General features: G+C 39.9%; 1 long non-coding RNA gene across 1 annotated transcript in view; it reads right to left on the bottom strand.

The window, feature by feature from the left end:
* LOC115337113 overlaps window positions 1–10528 on the bottom strand; it is a 31466-nt gene extending 20938 nt beyond the window's left edge. Inside the window, exons 1-2 of the long non-coding RNA XR_003922030.1 lie at window positions 10517–10528; window positions 6533–6537 (exon numbers count right to left, since the gene is read on the bottom strand). This is a non-coding gene — a long non-coding RNA (uncharacterized LOC115337113). The remainder of the gene's footprint in view (window positions 1–6532; window positions 6538–10516) is intronic.
* Window positions 10529–11867: the final 1339 nt, after the last annotated feature.

Below are 11867 nucleotides of genomic sequence, written 5' to 3' on the forward strand. Positions count from 1 at the left end.
ATATTGGAAAGATTTGAGAAATCTGATTTCCCACTGTTAGCTGAAACCAATGTTGCTTTATTATGTCTATTTTAAATTACATTGGCTGTTACATCTAGAAGTTTCAAAGAAGTTTAAGAGACTTCAAGGGGTTTTTATTAATCTGTTAAATCTAATTAACAGGATACCACCAGACCCCAGTCATTCCTCACAGTTTTCATATGAACTCATGAATATGATTGGTATTATTACTTATTTCCTCTGGGAAAATAACTACATAGACTATGCCTGTAAAAAAAACAGTGGGGGAGAGGGAGAGAGGAAGGCATTGTCTGCAAGAAAGGAAAAATAACAAAAGCTCAAGTAATATGTATGTTTACTAAGACTGAATTAAATATTTATGATGGAATCAGCACACTTTAAAAAAAAAAAAAAAAAAGTGATTACCTGAGTTGGTTGGCATAGCTTTCATGGCACCAACCATGTTTGATCTGCCTTCAGGCAATTTTAATAGTAATTTAAAAGTACTCAGTACTCATCATTTTATGGCAGACACTCATTTGAAGACATTACATAAAATAATATGAAGCTCTTATATCCTCATCTCAAAATACATTAGTGATTTCTGTTTAAGCATTTATAGTGGCAGACTTCTCCAATTTGTAAAATAAAGAGCTGAGATGAAAACAACTTATCCAAAGCCCTTTTTCTGTTATGGGTTACTTTTCTATTTACCCTCTGGATACAGAAATATATTTCTCCATTTAATAAATAGGTTAATCATCATTTTACTTCCTTTCAACCACCAGCTAAACTGCTATCATATAGAGCGATATGTGGAGATTGTGTATAAAAAGCAGTAGTTTAAAAAGTAGTGGACAAAGTGCTTCTAAAATGTCTCTTCAGCTTTTTTTAATGAAATAAATTAACATATCACATTTTATTGACAGTGCTTACCATCTGCTCTAAGTCAACAGAGTCCCAGGAGTAAAAAAGAATCCCATATATACCCAATGCTGAGTGCTGAGCAATAATAATCAATACGATATTGAAAGGAATTTAGAAGAACAAGTCAGTCGCATCTCTTCCAGCGCTTGGTGCATGCAGCCATACTGTAAGACTCACAGAAACCCTAACAATTATTTAATTTTCATTTACTGTAATGACTTACCCTGATTGTGACTGTGCTTGCTCTTATTTCCTGATCTAAAGTAAGTTTTACTGAGAAAGCAAATCAAATCATGTTTACACACAGAAGGAGTTAGCTCATTGCAGTGTAGTTATTTTATCCTTTTTCTTGTAGATGCTTTCATGGATAATATGGTTGCAAAGTTTTAATCACAGCAGGTTATCAAAGCTAGCTTTGAACTGAAATCCCATTCAGACTGCCATATTTCTTTCACATATGCTTTTCTCTTTTGGTTCCTTATTTCATTCTTTTTCTGTTTCTGGCTAGTCTTATAAGCCACTCAATTAAAGCAATCAAAATTACATTATATATAATAATATTATGAAGGGCAGTTATGGGAATGGAAATGGAAAGGACCAAGAAAAGTTGTGGATTACCAGAGAGAAGCTGTAAAGACAGTAATTTTTGGTATGTATTTAACATTATCAAAATAGGGGATTTTTTTCCTTACTGAAAGCGTTTCACATACACCCTCCTCACTCCCCCCCCCGCTCTTTTTTTTTTTTTTTTTTTTTTTTTTTACTCCTGTAAATGCTTTTAAGACTTTTTTGGAAAAGCCATCATTTTCAAAGTACTCATAAGAGCATGTAATCCCTACATAATTTTTTAAAAATTGCTCTTTTCTAAAATAATGGCAATTTTCCAGATAACTAGTTTACACAATAAGGAAATGCCTCAGACTTACTTTGAAAAAGGTAATGCAGTAGAGATGGATGGTTTGTTCCATACTTTGGAGGAAGTATATTACCAGCAGAAAGAGAAATACTCAGATTAATGTGCATTAGTGAGTAATCAATACCCTTATCAGAAAAAAGATAGAAAGCTTCCTAGTATCAGACTTCTGAATACTATTGGGAGGAAAGTGCAACATCGTATTTCAAGGCTTTCCAAGACTTCCCAAAATAATTGGTATGAGGGAGAGCTAATACTTCTGGTGGTGCTAAAAAGAACACAAATTTTGAGGGGAACAAAAAGACAAATGATTGCTGAGCTCAGTGAATTAATCAAAGGGAATTCCATTGAGTCCAGTGACAGGGTTTGGAAATTCTCATTGTGATGATTATAGGACTAGAATGTATCAAATTTAACATTGACTTAGTATCATGTTTTCAAAATTCATTAGCATTCTGCTGGATTTCTTAGCATTTTGTTGTAAAATCATGCAATTGCCAAGTGTAGAAAATTCTTCTTTTCTAGATAGGTGTAACGACATGTAAGAAGAAAAAAAAAAAAAAAAAACCAAAGAAAAAGAAGATTTGCTGTCTTAATGCTTTATTTCTGCTACTTTCCAAAATTTGGTGAAGTATTCAATTCCATGTTATGGTGTGCAGACACAAAGGCTGTGGCCAGTCCAGGTTAACCCATGACTTATTATTACTTTTGGCTGGACAACCCTGCAATGCTTATGTTTATGAAATTTAAGTAAGAAAATACATAGATTTGCAATAACATTAAATTAATCCCATCAAAATAAGGGAAAGGTGATTGAAATTTCCAGCTGAAAACTCAGTCAAAACTACATTATAGTAAAGGGAAAGGAGAAAGTTGGGGGGAAAGGGCTATAAAACAGAATCAAACCCTGGCATCCAAATACGAGTTTGGCATTTGCTCATTGTATAGATTTTTCAAGCCAGACAGTAAGTTCAGCATAGTATGTGCAAAACAAACCATGTCCTATAACAGAAGAGGCAGCATGGTGTTCTGGTAGCTGTATTTTATCTTCCTGTTGATGTGTGTCATGACATTTGCAGGTGTACATGTATTCTCTTCTACCTAGCCACCATTTCTGGATGCAGGAGTTGAACACACCATGAGCAAGTGTGCTGACATTGCCAAGCTGGGAGGTGCTGTTGACTCTCTTAAGGGACAAGAGGCCTTGCAGAGGGGTGTAGATAGGTTGGAGCATCACGCAATCACCAATGGTGGGAACTTTAACAAGACCAAATGCTGGATTCTGCACCTGGGATGGAGTAACACCAGACACAAGTATAAACTGGGAGAGGAGTGGCTGGAGAGCAGCCCTGCAGAAAGGGATCTGGGGGTGCTGGTTGACTGCAAGCTCGGTAGGAGTCAGCAGTGTGCCCTGGCAGCCAAGAGGTCAAACCCCATCCTGGGGCACATCAAACACAGCAGAACCAGCCGGTCAAAAGAGGGGATTATCCCGCTGTATTTAGTGTCGGTGCGGCCTCACCTTGAGTACTGTGTGCAGTTCTGGGCCCCACAATTTAAGAAGGACGTGAAGGTACTCAAATGCATCCAGAGGAGGGAACACAGATGGTGAAAGGTCTGGAAGGCATGTCCTGTGAGGAGCAGCTGAGGACTCTGGGTTTGTCTGGTTTGGAGAAAAGGAGGCTGAGGGGCGACCTCATTGCTCTCTGCAGCTTCCTGAGGAGGGGAAGGGGAGAGGGAGGTGTTGAGCTCTTCTTCCTAGGGTCCTGTGACAGGACGCCTGGGAATGGGTCAACGCTGTGTCAGGGGAGGTTTAGACTGGACATTAGGAAACATTTGTTTACCGAGAGGGTGGTCAAACACTAGAACAAGCTTCCTAGGTAGGTGTTCGATGCCCCAAGCCTGTCAGTGTTTAAGAGGCATTTGGACAATGCCCCTAATAACATGTTTTAACTTTTGGTCAGCCCTGAAGTGGTTAGGCAGTTGGACTAGATGATTGTTGATAGGTCCCTTCCAACTGAAATATTCTCTTCTCTTCTCTTCTCTTCTCTTCTCTTCTCTTCTCTTCTCTTCTCTTATCTTCTCTTCTCTTTTTTCTCTTCTTGTGTCTGTATCATCTATACCTACAATTTATCATTGCTAATTTAACATGTTTTTGCTACAGAAAAGGAAGAAAACTTAAAGGTAAACTGAGTAAGAACCTCTCAGGCTAAAGCTACAAGTATTAAAGAAGAATAAAATAGAGCTTTTTCATATTAGGGGAAATACTGGGGTTTTAAGAATTCAGTTATGAAAGAGACTGGTACAATGAAGTTGCCCATTAGAAACATGTAATATATGGCAGTAGAATTAAATTTCAAACCCTAATGCTTTTGATTCATTCAAACTATTTCAACTTATTTTCTATTTAAATTATGAAATATATATATTATATTATATATACATATAAATTGAAGAAAGTTTTGAGAAAGGTATTATAAAAAGAAAAAGTGTAATGTGTAGCCATATAGCCAGATCTCAAATTATTTTTCTTTTCTTTTTCAATGAAATTTCTCCAGAATAGCTTTGAAAAGGTAATTTAAAATCAAAATTCAAAATATGAAGAATATTGTCCTCATGATAGCAAAATTGTTGGCTTCAGCGGGACTAAGCTTTATTCGAGTAAAATGTTGAAAAATTGCAATCTTTGATATTTTCTTTTAAATATATATGTTTTTAAAATTGAGTGTTCTTTCCAGTTAACTTTCACAGGAAGCTAGGAAACAAAGTAGTACAAAGAGCTTTTATCAGTTTTCAAAATTATGTGAAGAAAAAGTTCCTTTAATGAATACTTAGCAGTGATGTTTAAAAGAACAAGGTCAGATAAGAAAACAAGCATCTTTCCCCAGTCTCAAACACACTTGAAACTTTTCTGCTTTTCAGAGGGCTTTTAGCTGTTACTTCTGTTATTATTGTTATTAGCAAGTATTTTGGAGGAAATCTTTTAGTAAATGCATTTGTGCAATTATTGCCTATTCTAAATAGAACCATGTGAAACAGAATCAATGTTTATAAGTCACACTGAAAAATCTGCAAAAGATCCTTACATGGGAATCAGAGCTAGTAATGCAAATATTGAGAAATTAAAAAAAAAAAAACAAACAAAACCCAAAAAAACATTTCTATGAAAAAATAAGGTCCTTATCTTTCTCTCCTATACATTTCATTAAAGATAAAGAAGCTGAGAAAATATCTTTCTTTTCACCCTTTATTATATTGAAAGATCTTTTGCACATAAATTAACAAAATAATCAGGTAATTTGGCTGGTTGCCTTCACGTTAGTTTTGGTTTAAATTCTAGCCTTAGAATCATAGAATAACTCACGTCAGAAGGGACCCATAAGGATCATCGAGTCCAACTCTCTGCTTTTTGCAGGATTACCTAAAGCTAAACTGTCCTGGTTTCAGCTGGGATAGAGTTAACTGTCTTCCTAGTAGCTGGTACGATGCTATGTTTTGAGTTCAGTATGAGAAGAATGTTGATAACACACTGATGTTTTCAGTTGTTGCTCAGTAGTGTTTAGTCTAAAGTCAAGGATTTTTCAGCCTTTCATGCCCAGCCAGTGAGAGAGCAGGAGGGACACAAGAAGTTGGCACAGGACACAGCCAGGGCAGCTGACCGAAAATGGCCAACGGGGTATTCCATACCATGTCACGTCCTATCTAGTATAGGAACTGGGAAGTGGGGTGGGGAATCACCACTGGGGGACTAGCTGGGTGCCGGTCGGCACTTGAGGAAGTTGTAGACTGTGATGAGATCACCCCTCAGCCTTCTCTTCTCCAAGCTAAACAAACCAAGTGACTTCAGCCTTTCCTCATGTGTCTTGCCCTCAAGGCCTTTGACCATCTTGGTCGCCATCCTCTGGACACACACTGATAGTTTAATGTTCTTCATACATTGAGGTGCCCAAAACTGTACACAGGACTCAAGGTGTGGCTGCACCTGTACAGTGTAGAGTGGACCAATCACTTTCCTTGACTGGCTAGCTATGCTGTGTTTGATGCACCCCAGGACACTCTTGGCCTTTTTGGCTCCCAGGACACACTGTTGACTCATATTCAACCTGCCATCAACCCAAATGCCCAGATCTTTTTCTGTGGGGTTGCTCTCCAGCTTCCCATCTCCCGGTTTGTACGTATAACCAGGATTACCCCATCCCAGTTGGAGAATCTGGCACTTGCTCTTGTTAAATTTCATGTGGTTCGTGATTGCCTAGCTGTCTAGTCTATCCAGATCTCTCTGTAAGGTTTCTCTACCCTCAAGGGAGTCCACATCTCCTCCTAATTTAGTATCATTGGCAAACTTATTTTGCATTTGATGCCTATGTCCAGATCATTTATAAAAATGTTAAAGAGCACTGGTCTTAAAATTGAGACCTGGGGACCCGACTGGTGACTGGCCACCAGCCTGATGTAACCCCATTTACTGTAACTGTTTGAGCCCAACCCATCAGCCAATTACTCACCCAATGTATTATAGACTTGTCTAGCTGTGTGCTAGACAGTTTATCCAGAAGGATAATGTGAAAGACAGTATCAAAAGCTTTGCTAAAATCCCAAAACACCACATCTACTGGCTTCCCTTGGTCAACTAGACAGGTGACCTTGTCATAAAATGAAATTAAGTTAATTAAGCAGGACTTTCCTCTAGTGAACCTGTGCTGGCTACAACAAATGACTGTGTTGTCTTTCAAGTGTTCTTCAATAACTTCCAGAATAACCTTCTCCATAATTTTACCAGGCACTGAAGTGAGACTGACAGGCCTGTAATTACCAGGGTTTTCCTTCTTACACTTCTTGAAAACTGGGACAACATTCACCAACTTCCAGTCAGCTGGAACCTCTCCAGACTCCCAAGACCATTGCAAAATAATGGAGAGAGGTCCCACAATAACATCAGTCAGCTCTTTCAGTACCTTGGGATGAATCCCACTGGGCCCCATAGACTTATATGTATCCTGCTGGAGCAGCAAGTCTCAAACAAGTTCAGTGTCAGCCAGGAGTTTATCATCCCCCACTCATGGTCTTCCAACAGAGGGCTTCAGAGGTCCCAGAGCCCATCATTGGTGTTGAAGACAGAGCAAAGAAGGCATTAAGTGTCCCCACTTTGTCTACTTTCCTATTTGTAAGGTGACTGACCGTGTCAAGTAATAGACTAATGTTATCGCTGATTCTCCTTTTGCTCTTAACATATTTTAAAAAGCCCTTTTTGTTGTTCTTTACAGTGTTGGCCAGCTTGAACTTTAATCAAGCTTTGGCTATATGAATTTTGTCCCTGCAGCGGCAAACAGCACCTCCATAGTCGTTCCGTCTTGCCTATCCTTGCTTCCAATGTCCGTACACTTCCCTTTTCCACCTAAGTTCTAGATGAAGATCCCTGCTCATTTAAGCCGGACTCCTGCCCCACTTACTTGACTTTTGACACTTTGGAATTTCCTGCTACTGCATTATTGAGAGATGGCTCTTAAAAAGGGATCAGCATTCATGGACCCCAATACCTTCAAAAGCAGATTGCCAGGGGACCTTACTAACTAGCTCCCTCAGCAGCCTGAAGTCTGCTCTCCCCATATCCAGGGTCGAAGTTTTGCTGTCGTTTTTTCTCCTATCGACAACAATTTGAAACTCAACTACTTCATGGTCACTGTGACCAAGATAGCCACCAATCACCACTCACGAGTCCCTCTCTGTTTACAAAAAATCTAGGAGGGCACCATTCCTAGTCAGCTCCTTTGGTACCTGCACCAAGAAATCATCTTCAACATGCTTCAGAAAATTCCTGGACCTGTTTGTGTCTGCTGTATGATATTTCCAGTTGATACCTGGGAGGTTAAAATCACCCATAAGGACAAGGGCAGCTGATCCTTGTAGAATAATTAATTGGTCAATAGTAGACTCCCACAACAACATCTGCTTTATTTGCTTTCCCCTTCATCCTTACCCAGAGTCTTTCAGCCATGTTGTCGCCAACTGTAAGCACCATATAATTCAACCCCTCCCTTACATGCACGGCCACCCCCCCACCTTGCCTGCCCTGCCTGTCCCTCCTCAGAAGCCTGTAACTGTCCATCACAGCACACCAGTCATAGGACTTATCCCACCAGGCTTTGCTTATGCCAAAGACGTTGTAGCTTTGGGACTGGGCCAAAGCTTCTAGGTCCTCTTGATTATTCCTCATGCTGCACGCATTAGTATAAAGACACTTCAAATGTTCTCCAGTGTACTCAGCACATCATGGAGCAGACTGAAGGACCTCACTAGCACACCATCCCTCAAACATTGGCTTGCTGCTTCCAAGCTTATCTGTAGTGAGTCTGGTTTTATGCCTTTTCCCCTTCAAATCTGGTTTAAAGCTCTTTCAATGAGCCCTGTTAACTCCTGCACAAAGATCTTTTTCCGCCTTTGAGACAGGTGTACCCTGTCTGTCACCAGCAGACCTGGTGGCATCTAGACCGACCCATGATCAAAAACCCCCAAATTCTGCTGGTGACACCAGTCTCAGAGCCAGGTATTGATCTGCTGCGTCTTCCTGTTTCTTCCCTCATCATTCCCTGCAACTGGAAGGATAGGAGAGAACACTACTCGTGGTCCTGATCCCTTAACCAGTAGTCTCAAAGCTCTGAAGTTTCTCTTGATTGCTCTTGGGCTTCTTATTGCAACTTCATCACTGCCTACATGAAAAATCAATAATGGATAATAATCCGAGGGTGTACCAGAGTAGGAAGTCTTCTTATCACATCTTTAACCCAGGCCCCAAGAAGGCAGCAGACTTCCATAAGTGGGTCAGATCTTGCCATTTGGCATCTTGTAAATTCAAACTGCAGATGAAAAACTCTAATGCAAGCACCTAATAACAGTCTATTTCTTAACATATATCTTCCTGGATGTTTCTCACCCACCAGGACTACCAGCAAGGTGTGAAGGCTGCTATCTTGAGAGATGCCACTGTTCCTTCTTATATGCTATCAGGCAACGTGGGACTCCACTGAAGATGCTTATCTTCATGTATCACCTCTGTCTTTTTCTTTGTTTCTTTTTTTAAAAACCCAGGTTAATCTTTTCAGATAGAAGTGCAAGAGAAATCCATTATGATTTGAGTAACAATTTGTGACACAAATATCACATGCATCCAAATATGCATGTGAGAAAATATACTCCTTTTGTTTAGAGGTCACCTATAAGGAAAAGTGACTTACGGACATTAGTTAATTTCATCACTGGAGGATAACATGATGCTATCAACATATTTGATTGCTTCCATGGAAACAAATGGATTCTAGCAAAACAATCCTGATCAGGAGCTCAATAAAAATTGCATGAGAACTTGAGATAGGTATGAAATTGACACAGGTCAATACAATTTAATTTACAAGGTCACAAACATATTTCCCACTTTCTGTATTATTAGACATAATAATAGGCTCCCTATAATTCTTCTTTATCATCTATTTAAAATTCACAACTCTACAATACTCATTAACTCTTATTGTTTTAATTTCTTCGGTGCTGAAGAACCTGTACAACTTTTTTTTTCAATTGTTTTGGTGGCTGCTTCTTTGGGACAGGAAATTCCCTTCCCTTCCCTTCCCTTCCCTTCCCTTCCCTTCCCTTCCCTTCCCTTCCCTTCCCTTCCCTTCCCTTCCCTTCCCTTCCCTTCCCTTCCCTTCCCTTCCCTTCCCTTCCCTTCCCTTCCCTTCCCTTCCCTTCCCTTCCCTTCCCTTCCCTTCCCTTCCCTTCCCTTCCCTTCCCTTCCCTTCCCTCTTCCCTCACACACAATGGGACTTGAAGATGTCTTGTGCAATCCAGACCTGTTCTGTTTCACTTTTGTTCAAAAATTGAAGGCGACTGGGAAAAATCCAGGGGAGGGATGAAAGATGTAACACTCCCCTGCACATGCTATTAAATTCACATCTTGCAAGCTTTATTTTTTATTACCATTGGTCTCCACTTAGGAATCATTTAAAATGGTCATTTTCTGTTATTTGTATGATAACCTCAGCAAACTGTTCACATTCCAAAATTTATGGCTAAAGATGTTAAATAAAGTTCAATAACTGGAGGGTTATAATCAACAGGGGAGAAATGATACACTGATAATAATGTTAGATGGTTCTAATGTGACTGTTTTCTTCTATAGTGCCTCATTCATCCCATTTTGGTAATACAGTAAACAAGCTGCTCTAATAGACAGGGAAAAATAAAATGTCATCAATTCAAGAGTGAGCAGCTGCTGGTAGACTTTATATGACAAAAAAAGGGAAAGTTTTGAGATCCCAGGGTCTGTTTACATCTGATGGGTTCAGCTCAGAGTTCTACTGCCTCCAACAGAAGGGGGGAGTTTGAGAGCTGTTCACCATCTGGCCTCATGATGCTGTCTAGGTGCACACGAAGTCCTGCCCCGTCATGGGGACCTGGCTTCCATTTGCTGAGATGGGCTGGGTGAGTCTTCCAGCAATGCTGAGTCAGCTTTTGAATTGAAGGTATACTGCCCAGATACAGAAGTTCTATATTGACAGACAGCAGGTTATGAGTTAAAATTCATTGTTACTTTGATACACTTAATGTGATAGACTGAAAATTGGCCTGTACTTCAGATTTTATCTGGTTATGCTTCATATTACAGTAGCTGCTTGTAGCTGTGACAGGGTCATGAGTTAGACAAAGTCAGAGAGCAAAGGTAATACTTTTAATACAATTATTAATATAGGTAGAAAAACATTAGAAGAAGGGAAAAAAAAACCCAAAAAACAGCCCAAAAAACTTTGATGATAAATACTAGCTGAGAACAATTCCAATTTCAACTTCTATTTTGCCCTGAATATTGCTGGGGTTTTTTTGTATGTAGACAAAGGTTCTATATTCCCAAGGGTGGGCTATTTTTTTATTAAGCCACAGTTCATGGTCTCACAGGAAATGTTACAAGCACTAGGATCATATCTCAGACAGAAACGGCTGCTGCACACCATTATCTACAAAATACCACCTAACAGAGAGATTTTGAGGTACAACAACCTGCATATTGGATGTAGACATTTGTCTTTGAAATGCTTGCTACAGCCAGAATGAAATACAGCTGGATATTGCATACATGTCTGTTAAGAATTAAGAGGAGCCAGACATGACTCCTCTCTCCTCCCCCCCCCCCCGCCCCCCCCCCCCCCCCCCCAAAAAAAAAGCCTCAGGAAGAATATAGATAGTTAAAAAAATGCACCTGGACAGGGGAGGAGGTATGACATCTTATCCAGTCAGTCAGCCTTATCTTTTTTTCTAGGGTTTCCTAAGTACAAGTCTGTCTTAAAAAACACCCTGACACACTGTAACAGTTTGTAAATGTTGGGTGAAATCTGCCCCAGAGAGGGAGATCTTGGTCACCTCTGTCCAGCTTGTTAAGTGACACAATTAATACTTACTGCCTATGCTGGAAAACAAAGAAGCAGTAGACAAACATTGTTAAGTAACTGCTGCTGGCTTCCCACTTTCAATAAGGTATTTGGGAGGGAAGAACAGGGCAGAACAGATGCTGGTGACAGCCAGTAGTGGCCCGTCCGTATGGGTTCCTTGCCGGACAAAAATGTTAGAAATCTTAGAATTTAAATCTCTATCTACTCCACTTAGGAAAACAAAAACCCACACCTGCAGATGGTAAATCACTGAGTGGTGAGGTTCTGCATCCAGTTTCCTCATGACAGCCCTGCTTATCAAAACCTCTGAGAAATGGAGGTGAGTTTCTTTGTCTGGAAGCAGTAAGATGAGCTATGCTCTGCAACCCCTTACATCCATGTGCAATCACAATTAGGTTGCTGGAGTCACAGGGATTACTCCTGAATTAGACCAGAATAGCCAACAGCAGGATTTGGCCTGATGTGTTTGAAGGGTTATTCCTGGGACAGTGAAAATAATGATTTGTAAATTGAAAAAAAGATTCTCTTAGGTCAGACAGTGATTTCCCCAGCTGATGAGGCAGAGAAAATGGAACTTTCTGGACAGAACAGCA

This window comes from Aquila chrysaetos, chromosome Z (genome assembly GCF_900496995.4).
Source record: "Aquila chrysaetos chrysaetos chromosome Z, bAquChr1.4, whole genome shotgun sequence".
Classification (NCBI taxonomy): Eukaryota; Metazoa; Chordata; class Aves; order Accipitriformes; family Accipitridae; genus Aquila; species Aquila chrysaetos.